Genomic DNA, 19940 nt, shown 5'->3' on the forward strand with positions numbered 1-19940 from the left:
TATGCTCGAACATATGAACATCGAGAGGGAGGAGGCATTGGCGGTTTTAGCTGGCCTAAAAATGGATAAATCCCCAGGCCCGGATGAAATGTATCCCAGGCTGCTGTGTGAGGCAAAGAAGGAGATTGCGGGGGCTCTAACACATATATTCAGGACCTCTCTGGCCACAGGGGATGTGCCAGAGGACTGGAGAACCGCTAATGTATTACCGTTATTCAAGAAGGGTAGTAGGGAAAAACCGGGGAACTTCAGGCCAGTGAGCCTAACATCAGTGGTAGGAAAATTATTGGAAAAAATCCTGAGGGACAAAATTTGTCTCCACTTGGAGAGGCAAGGATTAATCAGGGATAGTCAACATGGCTTTGTCAAGGGAAGATCATGTCTGACAAATTTGATTGAATTTTTTGAGGGGATGACTAGGTGTGTGGATGAGGGTAACGCAGTGGATGTGGTATACATGGATTTCAGTAAGGCCTTCGATAAAGTCCCGCACAGGAGACTGGTCAAGAAGGTAAGAGCCCATGGAATCCAGGGTGCCTTGACACATTGGAAACAAAACTGGCTTAGTGGCAGAAGGCAGAGGGTGATGGTCGAAGGTTGTTTTTGTGACTGGAAGCCTGTGGCCAGTGGTGTACCACAGGGATCGGTGCTGGGTCCCTTGCTGTTTGTGGTCTACATTAATGACTTGGATATGAATATAAAGGGCATGATCAGTAAGTTCACGGATGATACAAAAATTGGTAGGGTGGTAAATCGCGAGGAGGGTAGCCTCAGTCTGCAGGACGATATAAATGGGTTGGTCAGATGGGCGGAACAGTGGCAAATGGAATTTAACCCGGAAAAGTGCGAGGTGATGCACTTTGGGGGGACTAACAAGGCAAAGGAATACACAATGAATGGAAAGACCCTAGGCAAGATGGAGGGACAGAGGGATCTGGGTGTGCAGGTACACAGATCCCTGAAGGCGGGGGAACAGGTGGATAAGGTGGTAAAAAAGGCATATGGGATACTTGCCTTCATTAGCCGAGGCATTGAATATAAGAGCAAGGAGGTTATGATGGAGCTGTATAAAACACTGGTTAGGCCACAGCTGGAATACTGTGTGCAGTTCTGGTCGCCACACTACAGGAAGGATGTGATCGCGTTAGAGAGGGTGCAGAGGAGGTTCACCAGGATGTTACCAGGGCTGGAGCGCTTCAGCTATGAAGAGAGACTGGGCAGATTGGGTTTGTTTTCCTTGGAGCAGAGGAGGCTGAGGGGGGACATGATTGAGGTGTACAAAATTATGAGGGGCATAGATAGGATGGATGCTGAGGAGCTTTTTCCCTTAGTAGAGGGGTCGATAACTAGGGGGCATAGATTCAAGGTAAAGGGTGGGAGGTTTAGAGGGGATTTGAGAAAGAAGTATTTCACCCAGAGGGTGGTTGGAGTCTGGAACTCACTGCCTGAAAGGATTGTGGAGGCAGAAACCCTCACAACATTTAAGAAGCATTTGGATGTGCACTTGAAATGCCATAGCATACAAGGCTACGGGCCAAATGCTGGAATATGGGATTAGATTAGACAGGGCTTGATGGCCGGCGCGGACACGATGGGCCGAAGGGCCTCTATCCGTGCTGTATTACTCTATGACTCTATGACTCTATACGTTTAGACTGGCACTCCATTCAGGCACTGACGGTGACCAGTAAGAAAAAAAATGATGATGACGTCATACCTGAACGATTAAAAGACATCTTGGCCAACGCCAAAGTAGTGTTTCAACAGGAACTAGGAACCTTGAAAGGTGTCACCGCCTCAATAAAAGTGGAAGATGCAGCAATTCCCAAGTTTTTTAAGGCAAGGCCGGTGCCATACGCAATTCGTCCAGCAGTCGAGGCAGAGCTGGAGAATTTGGAAATGGCAGGCATGCTATCCAAGTTAGATTGGAGCGAGTGGGCAACACCCATCGTCCCGGTCATGAAGAAAACGTTGAAAATGATAAATCTGAAGAACAGAGAAAAATTCGCATCTGTGGGGACTTCAAGGTGACTGTAAACCCGATCCTTCACACGGTACAGTATACTCTTCCGAGGACAGAAGATATTTTCGCCTCACTATCCGGAGGGAAACGTTTCACCAAAATTGACTTGGCACAGGCATATCTACAGATGGAGGTTGAGGAGGACTCTAAAAAGTATCACACGATGAACCCACACAAAGTCCTGTACCAGTACAATCGACTGGTTTTCGGAGTAGCATCAGCTCCAGCTATCTGGCAAAGAGCTATGGAGCAAGTCCTGCAAGGGATTCCGGGGACTCAATGCTACCTAGACGACATCCTTGTAACAGGAGAAAACGACAACGAGCACCTTGCCAATTTGGAGCAGGTGCTCACTAGGCGGAGAGAAAGGGGCCTACGAGCAAATCGCACCAAGTGCGAATTTTTCCAGAAACAAATATCATGTTGTGGCGATATAATTAACGAGGAAGGGTTGCATAAGTCACCTGAAAAAATTGAGCGGTCATAAAAGCCCCAGCACCTGAAAATGTCTCACAATTAAGGTCGTTCCTGGGATTGATAAATTGCTATCCTAAATTTTTACCGAACTTGTCAACTGTCCTGCATCCTTTTAATGCACTGCTACAAACGGGAGTAATTTGGAAATGGAGCGAAGACTGTAAATGTGCCTTCCATAAATGCAAAGGCTTGAACTCGTCCAAGGAAGTGTTGGCTCATTACAACCCATCACTGCCAATCAGACTGGCGTGCGATGCATCCCCTTACGGCGTAGGAGAGGTATTATCGCATAGATTCTGTGATGGCTCGGAGCGGCCGATAGCTTTTGCGTCACGCTCATTGAACTCAGCTGAGCGTAACTATGCCCAGATCGACAGTGAAGCACTCAGCCTGGTGTGGGGAGTGAAGAAATTCAACCATTACATACACGGACAAAAATTTACCTTGTTGACTGACCATCAACCCCTCGTCTCCATATTCAACCCTAAAAAGGGCGTTCCCATTATGACAGCGCAAAGGCTACAGAGGTGGTCCCTTTTCCTAGGGGCACACCAATATGACATAGAATACAAAGGAACAAAACAGCATGGGAATGCTGACGGTTTATCGCACCTACCGTTGCCAACGGTAGAAGAGACACCTACAGTGGACCCAGTGGAGATGCTCCACTCAACCATAGTCGAATGTCTACCAGTAACAATTTCTACCATTGAAAAGGAAACGAGAAATGACCCGACTCTCTCACAAGTCTACGATTTAACGGTGAAGGGATGGCCAGCACATGGCGAACCACTGTTGCCAGCATTCTCGCAAAGAAGAGAACAGCTGTCAGTGTGCCGAGGAACCTTGATGTGTGGATCCAGAGTGGTGATTCCACCCAAACTCCAGGATAAAGTGCTAAAGGAGCTTCATGAGGGGCATCTGGGTGGAGTGAAAATGAAGAACCTAGCCAGAGCGTTTGTGTGGTGGCCAGGTATCGATGGAGACATCGAAGAAATGACCAAGAGTTGTCTAGGATGCCAGAAGGTCCAAAACGCCCCACCAGAAGCCCTTCTACATCCATGGGAGTAGCCCTCATCTCCATGGCAAAGGGCACATATCGACATTGCTGGTCCATTTATGGATTCAATGTTCTTAATCGCGGTTGATGCACACTCCAAGTGGCCGGAGGTAATAAAGGTGTCCTCCACCACCACGGAAAAAACCATCACAGTATTAAGGACCATATTTGCCAGGAATGGGCTGCCTGATCAGATCTGTTCTGACAATGGACCGAAATTTGTGTCCGAAGAATTCAGTAAGTTCTTCAAATTCAATGGTGTTAAGCACTACACGTCCGCCCCATACCATCCCGCCACCAATGGATTAGCTGAAAGGTTTGTCCAAACCTTCAAGAAGGCCATAAAGGCCATGGGTAAGGAAGAATTAAATCTACAACATAATGTAGATAACTTCTTGTTTGCGTACAAGAATGCAACACATGTGGTTACAAACCAAACTCCCGCCACGATGTTTTTCAATAGAAGACTAAGATGCCGGCTGGATTTGATCAAGCCAAACATCAGAAGGGACGTAAAGAACCGGCAATTTCAAGGCATGAATGAAAGGCCAACTAGAACCTTCCAGATAGGTCAACAAGTTTTGGCCCGGGACTACCGCACCGAGAAATGGCAGCCTGGAGCTATTTGCACATGACTAGGACCGCTGATGTATACCGTGGACATTGGAGAAAGCATAATAAGGCGCCATGCTGTCCAGATCATAGAGTCATCTGAAAAGGACAACCTACACCACAACTCTATACGCCTAATGATGAAACAGAGATACCCATAGTATCTACCTCAGATCCTGCGATACTGGAACCAGATGAACCCGACACTGGCATTCCAGCGGAATCGACCTTGCCAAAAGAACCTACTACACCACCGAAAACGACTACATCACCAAGGCGTTATCCGGACCGAGTCAGGAAGCCTCCAGAGAGACTGACTTATAATTGATTAACTGCAGCAAATGTGTAAATTATTGTTCTTATAAACATGTTAATTAATGATTACTTAAAATGTTATGTACTAATTATCTAGAAGGGGAGGAATTGTAGTGTATGTACCTTTAAGAGCCCCTGTGTACTGTAATACCGGTAGTGACCACTCGGGTATATAAGCCTGTATAGCGTCTTGTATCTTTTAGTTCGCCTCCAGACTTTGTTCAGTAAATACCTGTTAAACCAACTACTGCATTCCGTGTCTCCATTAACACACGGATACAACAATACCCCTGTGAAACAACCGTGTATAATATACCCCTGTGACACACCCCTGTATAATATACACCTGTGGCGCCCCTGTATACCATACCGCTGTGACCCCCGCATACACTATACTCCTGTGACACCCCCTGTATACTATATCCCTGTGACACCCTGTACACTCCACCCCTGTGAACCCCCCAGGATACATTACCCCTGTGACACATCTGAATAATATACCCCTGTGACCCCTGTTAATTCTATAACACCGTGACACACCCTGCCACACCCCCTTGTATATAATACCCCTCTGATACAACCCTGTGTAATATACCCCTATGACGCCCCTGTATGATGTACTCCTGTGACACACCCTGTATAATATAACCCTGTAACACTTCCTGTAAACTATACCCCTGTGACACCCCTCTGTATTCTATACCACTGTGACAACCCCGCATAAAATACCCCTCTGAACCCCCTGTATACTATAAACCTGTGACACTCCTGTGTACTATAGCCCTGTGAACCCCCTGTATACTATAACCCGGTGACACATCCGTGTATACTACAGCCCTGTAACACCCCTGTATACTATAACCCTGTGACACCCCCTGTATACTATACCCCTGTGACACTCCCTTTTATGCTATACCCCTGTGACACACCCCTGAAAAATATCCCCCTTTATACAATACATCTGTAGCACCACCCTGAATACTATACCACTCTGATACTCCCTTGTATACTATACTCCTGTGATACACCCCTGTATAATATACCGCTGTGACACTCCCCTGTATACTATACCCCTGTGACACCCCTGTATAGTATAACCCTGTCTCCCCGGTATATTATAACCCTGTGACAATCCCTGTGTACTGTACACCTGTGATGCCCCTCTGCATACCATACCCCTGTAAAATATACCGTGACAATCTTCTGTATACTATACCCCTGTGCCCCATCCCTGTATAATATACCCCTGTAACACCCGCCTGTATAATATACCCCTGTGACACCCCCTTGTATACAATACCCCTCTGACTCTAACCTGTATAATATACCCCTGTGACACCCCCCTGTACAATATACTCCTGTGCCTCACCCTGTAAAAAATACCTCTGTGACACACCCCTGTATAATATACACGTGTGACACTCCCTTGAATGATATACTCCTGTTACACATCCCTGTATAATATACCCCTGTAACACTCCCTTTATACTATAGCCCTGTGACACCCATCTGTATTCTATACCACCGTGATACCCCGTATACAATACACCTGTGATCCCTCTGTACATTATAACTTTGTGACACCCCTTGTATACTATAACCCTGTGACCCCCCATCTGTCTTCAATACACCTGTAATACCACCATGCATACTATACCTATGTGACACCCCCTGGAATACTATACTCCTGTGACCCCCCTCTTTATAAAATAACCATGTGACATCCCTGTATACAATACCCCTTTGAACGTCCCAATATAATATACCCCTGTGAAACCCCAGTATACTATAGCCTTATGGCCCCCTGTTTACTAAAGTCCCGTGACACGAAACTGGGAAGTATAAACCTGTGACACCCCCTGTAAATTATACCCCTGTGACACCCCCTTGTATACCATATTCCTGTGACACACCCCTGTGTAATATACCCCTGTGACACCCCCTGTATACTATAACCCTGTGACACGCCCCTTTATACTATACCCATGTGATGCCCCATGAATACTATACCCCGTCACAGACCCTTGTATACAATACGCCTGTGACACAACCCTGTGTAATATACCGCTGTGAGACACCCTGTGTAATATCCCTCTGTGACACACACCTGTATATTATACTCGTGACACACCTTTTATACTATAGCCCTCTGACACACCACGCTGTACTAAACCCCCTGTATATTATACCCGTGACAATACCCCGTAAATTATACACGTGACACCCCTTGTATAATTTACCCCGTTAACTCCCCCTTGTTTACTGTACCCCTGTGACAAACCCCTGTATAATATACCCCTGCAACACCCGCCTGTATAATATACCCCTATGACAGCCTCTGTATACTATACCCCTGTGACACACCTCTGTATTCTATACCCCTTTGACCCACCATGAAAACTATACACCCGTGACAGCCCTTTATGCTATACCGCTGCAAACCCCGTGTATAATATACTCCTGTGACACCCTCTGTATACTATAACCCTGTGACACACCTGTATACTATACCCCTGTGAAGCCAACAAGATACTACACTTCTGTAACACCACTGAATACTATACCCCTTTGACTTCTGTTTATACTATAACCCCATGACAGCATCTGTATACTATAAGCCTGTGACACCCCGGTATATACTATACCTCTGTGACATCCCTGTCTACTAGAACCCTGCGACACCCCTATATACTATAACCCTGTGACACACCCCTGTATAATATCCCCCTGTATACAATACACATGTAACATCAACCTGTACACTATACTCCTGTGACACACCCCTGTATAATATACACCTGTGACTCTCCCCTGTATACAATACCCCTGTGACACCCCCTGTATAATATAACCCTGTGACATCCCCCTGTATAATATATCCCTGTGGCACACCCATGAATATTGTACCCCTGTGACACACCCTGTATACTAAACCCCTGTGATACCCCTCATAATTATATAACTCTGACACCCTGTATACAAAACCGCTTTGATCCCCCTGTATACGATAACCCTGTGACCCCCGCTTTATATTATCTTCTGAGACTCCCCATGAAAATATAGCCCAGTGACACCCTCGTATACTATGCCCCTGTGGCCCAAACAGTATACTATATCCCTGTGAATCATCTATATACTATGCCCCTGTGACCCCCTGTATACGATAACCCTGTGACACCGACCATTATACTATAACCCTGCTACACCCCACTCTATACTATATACCTGTGACGCCCCTTGTATACAATAACCCTGTGCAACCCCCCGAATACTATACACTTGTGACATCCCTATATTCTATAACCATGTGACCCACCTGTATACTATACACCTGTGACACACGTCTGAATAAAATAACCCTGAGACAACCCTGTATACTATACCCCTGTGACCCCCAAGTATACTATACCCCTGTGAAATCCATGTATACTATACCACTTTGACTCCCCTGTATATTATAACCCTGTGACATCAACCTGTATACTATAAACCTGTGACACCCCCTGTGTACTATACCCCTGTGACCCCCCTGAATATTATACCCCTGTGACACCCCTGTGTATAATATAACCCTGTGACACCCCTGTGTATACCATAACACTGTGACAAACCTGTACAGTATACACTTGTGACGCGCCCAGTATACTATACCGCTGTAACAGCCCTGTATATTATACCTCTGTGAGCCCCTGTATACTAAAACCCTGTGACAACACCCTTTAAACTATAACCCCGTGACACCCCCTGTATAATATACACCTTTGACACCCCCCTTTATAATATACCGCTCTGACCACCCTTTATACAATACCCCTGTGACACCCCCTGTATACTGTAAACCTGTGACACACAGCTGTAAACTATAAACCTGTGACAACCCCTGTATACTATACCCCCATGACGCCCCCTTGTATTCTACATGCCTGTGCCACCATCTGTATAATATACGCCTGTGACACAACCTGTATACTCTTCCCCTATGACACCCCCTTGCATACTATAATCCTGTGACACCCCCCCGTATAATATACCACTGTGACACCCCTTGTATTCTACAACTCTGTGACACACCCTGTATAAAATATATCTGTGTTCCCCCTGCATAGTATAACCCTGTGACACACCCTGTATATTATACCCCTGTGAGTCCCATGTATACTCTACCCCTGCGACACCCCTGCATAATATACTCCTGTGGACTCCTGGTATACTATACCCCTGTGACATCACTCTGTATACACTAACCCTATGACACCCCTGTATACTATAACCGTATGAACCCACCAGTGCATTATAACCCTGTGAAACCCCTGTATACTATACCCCTGTGACCCACATGTATACTATAACCCTGTGTCACACCCCTGTATGCTTTACCTCTGTGAGAACCCCCTGAATACTATACACCTATGGCACCCCCTGTATACTATACCACAGTGACACACCCCTGTATACTATACACATGTGCCACCCCCTTTTATACTATATACCTGTGACACTGCTGTATACTGTACGCCCGTGACAAGCATCGTATACTATACCGTTGTGACACCCCTGTATACTATAACCCTGTGACACCCCTGTATACAATAACCCTATGACACCAACCTGTATACTACAAAACCTATGCCAACCCCCTGTATACTACAAACTTGTGACAACCCCTTGTATACAATATGCCTGTGACACGCCCCTGTGTAATATACGCCTGTGACACCCTCTGTATACTATTCCCCTATGACAAACCCTGGATAATATGTTCCTGTGACACCCGCTTTATACTATACTCCTGTGACTCCCCACCGTATAATATACCCCTGTGACACCCCCTGTATACTATACCCCTGTGACACCGCTCTGTATTCTATACCACTGTGACACCCCTGTATACAATACCTTGTGTTCCCCTGCATTGTATAACCCTGTGACACAACCCTGTATACTATACACCTGTGACTCGCCTGTATACTATGCCCCTGCGACACCCCTACATACTATACCCCTGTGAACGCCATGTATACTAAACCACTGTGACACCACTCTGTATAATCTAACCCTGTGACATCCCTATAAACTATACCCCTGTGACCCCACCAGTAAACTATAACCCGTGACAACACTGTATACTATAACCCTGTGCCCCCCCTGTATACGATAACCGTGTCACAACCCTGTATACTATACCACTGTGACACCTCCCTGTATAACATACCCATATGACACCCTGCTGTATACTATACCCCTGTGACACCCCCTTTATACTATACCCGTGTGACACCCCCCTTTTATAATCATAATCATAATCATAATCAACTTTATTGTCATTGTTAGTGCACAAGTGCAGTACAACGAAATGTATGCTTGCGGCTCCTGAGCAAGTATTTTTAGATTAAGACATTTAAACATTCAACATTCATTTGGCTTGTAATACATTAACATAAACATTATAAAGTGCATTGGCAGATGTGCAGGCTTTAGTGTTTATTTGTGGAGTTCAGTAGGTTGACAGCCATGGGAAAGAAGCTGTTCCTGAATCTGGTCGTTCGGGTGCGAATGCATCTGTAGCATCTTCCAGATGGCAGGGGGCGAACAGACTGTGGCTGGGGTGGGGAGGTTCTTTGATGATGGTCAGTGACCTCCGTAAACAGCGTTTCTGATAGATGTTCTCTATGGTCATTATTCGGGTGCCGTTAATGCGTTGGGCAGTTTTGACTACCCGCTGCAGGGCTTTCCGGCCATCGGAGCTGCAGCTGCCATACCATACTGTGATACGATACTCCTGTGACCCCACCAGTACACAATACCCCTTATGACACCCCCTGTATACTATGGTCCAGAAATTCGGGTCGGGGGCTTTCCGCGGGTGCAAGCCCCCGACCTGCACTTACTTTGCGCACCGCCAGTTGAGATGTAGGGCCCCATGGAATTCCGATCCGGGGCCTGGCCCAGCTGCCGGCGCGCACTGCTTGCATCTCCCAGGGGCGCAGTTAGTTTGATGCGTCCCCTGGGATCACATGGGTGATGGGTATCCAATCGGAGCAGGGAATGCTCCATTCAAAAGAATTGACAGGAAGATCTGTCAAGACTTATAAATACTACGGCCCCAAAATAGCAGTAAACCTTTAAAGAAAAATATCACTTTTTAAATAAACTATATATTACATTAAATAACTATTTTACACAATCATTTACATTTTTGATAAAAGTAATTATTTATTCTAACGGGCGTAAAAATAAACTTACCTTGTTTTAAATATTTAAAAATAATAAACCTGTTGAAAAAATGTTTTAATTTTAATTAATTGACCACTTACCTTGTAAAATGCAAGCCTTATGCCTGCTTTTTACATTTCTAAATTCTAAAGACTTACCCTCACGGAAAAACCCGTAAAAAAAACGTCAGTTCAAAGCCCACGCATTTGACCTCTGAACCCCTGCTTTCAGAGGAATGGAAGTGCCGGTTTCCCATGCATGCAGGAAACCAGCACCTCCATCGGGCCCACGCATGAGTACCCAACGTGTACTCACCCGTGGAGACCCGAATTTCTGGGCCATTAATCCTGTGCCACCCTCTGTAAACTATACCCCTGTGACACCCCTGTACACTATAACCCTGTGACCCCCCTATATACCATACCCCTGTGAAGCCCCACTGTATAATATAGACCTGTGACCCCCCCCGTATATTTTAGCCCTGTGAGACCCCTGTATACTATAGCCCTGTGAGACCCCTGCATAATGTAACCCTGTGACCCCCCGCTTTATATTCTCCTCTGTGACCCCCATGTATAATATAGCCCAGTGACACCCTCGTTTACTATACCACTGTGACCCAAACAGGATTCTATATCCCTGTGAATCCCCTGCATATATGCCCCTGTGACCCCCCTGTATACGATAACCCTGTGACACCGACCTGTATACTATAACCCTGCTACACCCCACTCTATACTATACACCTGTGACACCCCTTGTATACAATAAACCTGTGTAACCCCCTGAATACTATACACTTGTGACACCCCTGTATTCTATAACCATGTGACCACCCTGTATACTATACCCCTGTGACACCCCTCTGAATAAAATAACCCTGAGACAACCCTGTATATTATACCACTTTCACCCCCTGTATATTACAACCCTGTGACATCAACATGTATAATATAACCCTGTGACACCCCCTGTAAACTATACCCCTGTGACACACACTGTATACCATAACCCTGTGCCAACCCCCTGTATACTGTACACCTATGAACCCCCTGTGTACCATACCCCTCTGACACACCCCTGTACTCCAAACCCCTGTGACACCCCATGTATACAATGCTCCTGTGAACCACCTGTATATTATAAACCTGTGACACCTCCTGTATACTATACCCCTGTGACACACACTGTATACCATAACCCTGTGCCAACCCCCTGTATACTGTAAACCTATGAACCCTCTGTGTTCCATACCCCTCTGACACACCCCTGTACTCCAAACCCCTGTGACACCCCATGTATACAACACTCCTGTGAACCACCTGTATATTATAAACCTGTGACACCCCCTGTATACTATACCCCTGTGACACACACTGTATACCATAACCCTGTGCCAACCCCTGTATATTGTACACCTATGAACCCCCTGTGTACCATACCCCTCTGACACACCCCTGTACTCCAAACCCCTGTGACACCCCATGTATACAACACTCCTGTGAACCACCTGTATATTATAAACCTGTGACACCTCCTGTAAACTATACCCCTGTGACACCCCCCTTATACTATACCCCTGTGACACCCCCTTGAATACTATACTCCTGTGACACACCCCCGTAAAATATACCCCTGTGACACCCCCTGTATACTACACCACTGTGAAACCCCTCTGAATTCTATATCCCTGTTACACCCACTGTATACAATAACTCTGTGTTCCCCCTGCATAGTATAACTCTGTGACACAACCCTGTATACTATACCCCTGTGACCCCCCTGTATATTATAACCCTGTGACACCAACCTGTATATTATAAACCTGTGACACTCCCCTGTATATTATACCCCTGTGACAACCCCTGTATACTATACCCCTGTGACATTCCCCTGTATACTATACCCCTATGACACCCCTTGTACATTATACCCCTTTGACACTCCCCTGTATACTATACCCCTGTGACACTCCTTGTAACCTATACCCCTGTGACAACCCCCTGTATACTATACCCCTGTGACATTCCCCTGTATACTATACCCCTATGACACCCCTTGTACACTATGCCCCTTTGACACTCCCCTGTATACTATACCCCTGTGACACTCCCTGTTTACTATACCCCTGTGACACACACTGTTTACCATAACCCTGTGCCAACCCCTTGTATACTGTACCCCTGTGAACCCCCTGTATACCATGCCCCTCTGACACACCCCTATACTCCAAACCCCTGTGACACCCCATGTATACAATACCCCTGTGAACCAACTGTTTATTATAAACCTGTAACACCTCCTGTATACTATACCACGTGACACTCCCTGTATACTATACCCCTGTGACAACCCCCTGTATACTATACCCCTGTGACATTCCCCTGTATACTATACCCCTATGACACCCCTTGTACACTATGCCCCTTGGACACTCCCCTGTATACTATACCCCTGTGACACTCCCTGTATACTATACCCCTGTGACACACACTGTATACCATTACCCTGTGCCAACCCCTTGTATAATGTACCCCTGTGAACCCCCTGTATACCTTACCCCTCTGACACACCCCTATACTCCAAACCCCTGTGACACCCCATGTATACAATACCCCTGTGAACCAACTGTATATTATAAACCTGTAACACCTCCTGTATACTATACCACGTGACACTCCCCTTTATACTATACCCCTGTGACACCCCCTTGAATAATATACTCCTGTGACACATCGCCGTATAATATACCCCTGTGACACCCCCTGTATACTATACCCCGGTGACACACCTCTGTATTCTTTGCCCCTGTTACACACACTGTATGCAATAACTCTCTGTTCCCCCTGCACAGTATAACTCTGTGACACAACCCTGTATACTATACCCCTGTGACCCCCCTGTATATTATAACCCTGTGACACCAACCTGTATATTATAACCCTGTGACACTCCCCTGTATGTTATACCCCTGTGACACCCCCTGCACACTACACCCCTTTGACACTCCCCTGTATACTATACCCCTGTGACACCCCCTGTACACTATACCCCTGTGAAACACCCTGTATACACTGCTCCTGTGACACACGCCTTGCAACCACGTCTCTTTAATTGCGTTCAGATCATATGCATTTGTATTTATTTGTGCAATCAACTCATTTATCTTGTTGCGAATGCTGCCTGCATTGGGATATATAGCTTTCATCCCTGTCTTTTTAACATTTTTCCTTGTTTTGGCCTTTTTTCTGTTACACTCATATTTTTAACCATTCTGTCCCTTCCTGTCACACTCTGGTTATTATTTCCCCCATCTCTAGCCTGCTCTATTGCTTTCTCATTTCTTAGTGACTTTAAATTCCCACTCACCTGGCTCTGTCCCTCCCCCACTATTTATTTTGAAGCCCACTCTACAGCCCTAGTTATTCGATTTGCCAGGTCTGTAGCCCCAGCATGGTTCAAGTGAAGCCCGTCCAAACAGACCAGATCCCACTCATCCCAGTGCCCCAAAAATCGAAACCCATTTTACCACACTAGTTTTTGCGCCACTCATTCATTTCTCTTATCTTATTTACCCTATGCAAATTCGCTCGTGGCTCAGTTGTTAATCCAGAGATTATTATCTTTGTGTTTCTGCTTTTTAATTTAGACCCTAGCTGCTCATACTCTCTCAGCAGAACCTCTTTCTTTGTCCTACCTATGTCATTGGTACCTACATGGACCAAGAAACTGGATCTTCCCCCTCCCACTCCAAGTTCCTCTCCAGTCCAGAGGAGATGTCCTTAACCCTGGCACCAGGCAGGCAACACAGCCTTTGGGACTCACGCTCTCGGCTGCAGAGAACAGTATCTATTCCACTCACTATACTGTCCCCAATCACTACAGCATTTCTTTTTGCTCTACCCAATTGAATGATTCCTGGCCTCGGGAGCACGAATCTCTTACATGTTGGAAAAGGCCAAGGGCTGAGTATCCTCCACCACCACCAACCTGCCTCACTTGTAGTCACACCCTCATGTCCCTGACCATGGGCCTAATTGGAAGTAATTATTCCAGTGGGTGTGACTGCCTCCTGGAACATATTGTCCAGGTAACGCTCCCCCTCCCTAATATGTTGCAGTGTCTGAAGCTCGGTCTCCAGCTCACCAACTTTGAGCCGAATTTCCTCGAGCAGCCAACATTTGCTGCAGATGTGGTCGCCCTGGACCTCAACGTTATCCCCGAGCTCCCACATGCAACAAGAACACATTGCCAGGTCTCCCATCTCAATTAATTAATTAGTTCTAATATTTGGAACATGTATATCTTTTAATATACAGCAAGGCACTTAAAGTTAGACGCTGAATTTTGGAAAAAAAAGCGAGAAATAGAGAAATACTCACCAACCAATCACTTACCTGCTTTCTGGTGACATCACACTGCGATTTATTTTTACTCCTCCCGCTGCTTCTGAAATCTCCTGGGTTTTGATGCTCTGGGTCTGCTTCCACTGCTTCTGTAATCTCCTGGGTTTTGGCGCTCTCGCTCTGTTCCCACTGCTTCTGAACTCCCCTGGATTTGGCGCTCTCACACCGCTCCCATTGCTTCTAAACTCCCCTGGTTTTGGCGCTCTCGCACTGCTCCCACTGCTTCTGAACTCTCCTGGGTTTTGACGCTCTCACACTGCTCCCACTGCTTCTAAACTCTCCGGGGTATTGGCGCTCTCGTTCTGCTCCCAATGCTTTTGAACTCTCCTGGGTTTTGGCGCGCTCGTTCTGCTCCCACTGCTTCGGAATTCTCCTGGGTGTTGTTGTTCTTACTCTGCACCCGCTGCTTCTGAACCCTCCCGATTTTGGTGCTCTCAGTCTGCTTCCGCTGCTTTTGAACTCTCCCGGGTTTTGGTGCTCTTGCTCTGTTCATCGCTGCTTCTGAACACTCCCGTATTTTCGCGCTCTCGCTCTGCTCCTGCTGCTTCTGAACTCTCCAAGGTTTTGGTGCTCCCGCTGCTTCTGAACTCGCCCAGGTTTTGAACTCTCCCGGGTTTTGGCGATTTCGCTCTGCTCCCGCTGCTTCTGAGCTCTCCCAGATTTTGCTGCTCTCGCTCTCCTCCCACTGCTTCTGAAAACTCCCGCGATTTGGCGCTCTCAGTCAGCTTCCCCTGCTTCGGAACTCTGCCAGATTTTGTCGCTCTTGCTCTCCTCCAACTGCTTTTGAACTCTCCCAGGATTAGGCACTCTCACTCTGCTCCCGCTGCTTCTGAACTCTCTCTGGATAAGGCACTCTCGCTTTGCTCACGATGCTTCTGAACTCTCTCTGGATGAGGCACTCTCGCGTTGCTCACGCTGCTTCTGAACTCTCCCAGGACTAGGCGCTCTCACTCTGCTCCCGCTGCTTCTGAGCTCTCCCAGGTTTGTACCTCTTCCGGGTTTTGGCAGCCTCACTCTGCTCCCGCTGCTTCTGAAACCTCCTGGTTTATGAGGTTCTCGCTCTGCTCCCGTTGCCTCTGAACTCTCCCAAGATGAAGTGCTCTCGCTCTGCTCCTGCTGCTTCTGAACTCTCCTGGGTTTTGGTGCTCTCACTCTGCTCCCACTTCTTCTGAACTCTCCCGGGTTTTGACACTCTCGCTCTGTTCCCGCTGCTTTTGAACACTCCTGGGTTTTGGTACTCTTGCTCGTCTCCCACTGCTATTGAACTCTCCCGGGTTTTGACGCTCTGTCTCTGCTCCCGCTGCTTTTGACTTCTCATGTGTTTTGGCGCTCTCGCTCTGCTCCTGCTGCTTCTGAGCTCTCCCAGGTTTGTACCTCTCCCGGGTTTGGCGATCTCACTCTGCTCCAGCTGCTTCTGAAACCTCCCGCTTTATGGTGCTTTCGCTCTGCTCCCGTTGGTTCTGAACTTCCCAGGATTAAGCGCTTTCGTTCTGCTCCCGCTGCTTTTGAACTCACCTGGGATTTGGCGCTCCCTATCTCCTGCTGCTCCCAAAATCTCCCGGGTTTTGGCGCTCTCGCTCTGCTACCGATGCTCCCAAAATCTCCCAGGTTCTGGCGCTCTCGCTCTGCTCCCGCTGCTTCGGAACTCTCCCGAGTTTTGGCACATTGGCTCTGCTCACGCTGCTTTTGATCTCTCCTTTGTTTTGAACTCTGCCGGGATTTTGCGATCTCACTCTGCTCCCACTGATTCTGAACTCACCCAGGATTCGGCGCTCTCGCTCTGCTCCCACTTCTTCTGATCTCTCCTGGGCTTTGGCAGTCTCGCTCTGTTCCCACTGCTTTTGTTCTCTCCTGAGTTTCGGCTCTCTCGCTCTGTTCCCGCTGCTTCTGAACACTCCCGGGTTTTGACGCTCTCGCTCTGCTCCCACTTCTTCTGATCTCTCCTGGGCTTTGGCAGTCTCGCTCTGTTCCCGCTGCTTTTGTTCTCTCCTGGGTTTCGGCTCTCTCGCTCTGTTCCCGCTGCTTCTGAACACTCCCGGGTTTTGGCGCTCTCGCTCTGCTCCCGCTGCTTCTGAACTCTCCCGGGTTTTGTTGCTCTCGCGTTGCTCCCACTGCTTTTGATCTCTCTCGGGTTTTTGCACTCTCGCTCTGCTCCCGCTGCATCTGAACTCTCCCAGGTACTGAAATCTCCCGGGTTTTGGTGATTTCGCTCGACTCCCGCTGCTTCTGAACTCTGCCAGGATTAGGCGCTCTCGCTCTGCTGCCGCTGGTTCTGAACTCTCCCGGGTTTTCGTACTCTCGCTCTGCTCGCGCTGCTTTTGAACTCTCCCGTGTTTTGGTGAACTCGCTCTGCTCCCGCTGCTTCTGAACTCCCTGGGTTTTGATACTCTCGCTCTGCTCCTACTTCTTCAGTACTCTCCCGGATTTTGACTCTTTCGCTCTGCTCCGACTGCTTTTGAACACTCCCAGCTTTTGGCGATCTCGCTCTGCTCCTGCTGCTTCTGAGCTCTCCCGGGTTATGGCACTCTCGCTCTGCTCCCGCTGCTTCTGAGCTCTCCCAGGTTTTGGCGCTCTCACTCTGCTCCCACTGCTTCTGAACACTCCTAGGTTTTGGTGCTCCCGCTGCTTCTGAATTCTCCCAGGTTTTGATCTCTACCGGGTTTCGGCGATCGCGCTCTGCTTCCGTTGCTTCTGAACTCCCCCAGATTTTGGCACTCTCGCTCTCCTCCCACTGCTTCAAACTCTCCTGGGATTTGGCGCTCTCAGTCTGCTCCCGCTGCTTCGGAACACTCCCAGGCTTAGGCGCTGTCGCTCTGCTGCCGCTGCTTCTGAACTCTCCTGTGTTTTGGCGATCTCGCTCTGCTCGCGCTGCTCCCGAAATCCCCGAGGTTCTGGCACTCTCGCTCTGCTCCCGCTGCCTTTGAACTCTCCTGGGATTTGGCACTCCCGCTCTCTTGCCACTGCTTCTGAACTCTCACAGGTTTTGAACTCTCCCGGATTTTGGCAATCTCGCTCTGCTCCCGCTGCTTCTGAACTCTCCCAGGTTCTGAAATCTTCCGGGTTTTGGTGATCTGGCTCTGCTTCCGCTGCTTCTGAACTCTCTCAGGTTTTGATCTCTCCCGGGATTCGGCGCTCTCGAACTCCTCCCGCTGCTTTTGAATTCTCCTGGGTTTTGGCGCTCTCATTCCGCTCCCACTGCTAGTGAACTCTCCTGCGTTTTGACGCTCTCGCTCTGATCCCACTGCTTTTGAACTCTCCCGGGTTTATGCACTCTCGAACTCCTCCCGCTGCTTTTGAATTCTCCTGGGTTTTGGCGCTCTCATTCCGCTCCCACTGCTAGTGAACTCTCCCGCATTTTGACGCTCTCGCTCTGATCCCACTGCTTTTGAATTCTCCCGGGTTTATGCACTCTCGCTCTGCTCCCACTGCTTTTGAACTCTCTCAGGTTTTGAACACTCCCAGGGGTTTGGTGCTCTTGGTCTGCTGCCGATGCTTCTAAGCTCTCCCGGATATTGGCGCTCTCGCTCTGCTTGCGCTGCTTCTGAACTCTCCCAGGTTTTCAAATCTCCCGGGTTTTGGGAGTCTTGCACTACTCCCGCTGCTTCCGATCTCTCCCAGGTTTTCAAATCTCCCGGGGTTTGGTGATCTCGCTCAGCTCCCGCTGCTTCTGAACATTCCCAGGTTTTCAACTCTCCCAGGGTTTGGTGATCTCACTCTGCTACCACTGCTTCTGAACTCTACCGTGTTTGACGCTGTCGCTCTGCTCCCACTGCTTTGGATCTCTCCCGGGTTTTGGCTCTCTCGCTCTGCTCCCACTGCTTCTGAACTCTCCTGGATTTTGGCGTTCCCGCTCTGATCCCACTGCTTCTGAACTCTTCCGGGTTCTGGCGCTCTCGCTCTGCTCCCACTGATTTTGAAATCTCCTGGGTTTTGGCGCTCTCGCTCTGATCCCACTGCTTCTGATCTCTCCTGGGTTTTGGCACTCTCGCACTGTTCCCGCTGCTTTTGAACTCTCCCGGATTTTGGTGCTCTCGCTCTCCTGCTGCTTCTGAACTCTCCCGGGTATTGGCACTCTCGCTCTGTTCCCGCTGCTTCTGAACTCTCCAGTGTTTTGGCACTCTCGCTCTGTTCCCGCTGCTTCTGAACTCTCCCGGGTTTTGATGCTCTCGCACTGCTCCCGCTGCTTCTGAACTCTCCCGGGTTTTGGTGCTCTCGCTCTGCTGCCGCTGCTTTTGAAATCTCCCGGGTTTTGGCGCTCTCGCTCTGTTCCCGCTGCTTCTGAACTCTCCCGGGCTTTGGCACTCTCGCTCTGTTCCCGCTGCTTCTGAACTCTCCCGGGTTTTGGCGCTCTCGCTCTGCTCCCGCTGCTTCTGAACTCTCCTAGGTTTTGGCGCTCTCGCTCTGCTCCCGCTGCTTCTGAACTCTCCTGGATTTCGGCGCTCTCGCTCTATTCCTGCTGCTTTTGAACACTCCCAGGTTTTGAATTCTGCTGAGTTTTGGCGGACTTGCTGTGCTCCAGCTGCCGATGAACTCTCCCAGATTTTGGCGCTCTCGCTCTGCTAACGCTGCTTTGAACTCTTGTGGGTTTCGGCGCGCTCGCTCTGCTCCCGCTGCATTATTAAATATATTCAAGAAGGAGTTAGATCGATTTCTTAAGGCTAAAGGAATCAAGGGATATGGGGAGAAAGAAGGGACAGGGTACTGAATTTGGATGTTCAGCCATGATCTCATTAAATGAAATCTCCCGTGCTTTGGCGCTCTCGCTCTGCTCCCGCTGCTTTTGAAATCTCCCGTGTTTTGGCACTCTCGCTCTGCTCCCGCTGCTTCTGAACTC

This window comes from Somniosus microcephalus, unplaced genomic scaffold (assembly GCF_052327205.1).
Source record: "Somniosus microcephalus isolate GS21.2 unplaced genomic scaffold, FLI_Smic_1.0 unresolved_chr5, whole genome shotgun sequence".
NCBI lineage: Eukaryota > Metazoa > Chordata > Chondrichthyes > Squaliformes > Somniosidae > Somniosus > Somniosus microcephalus.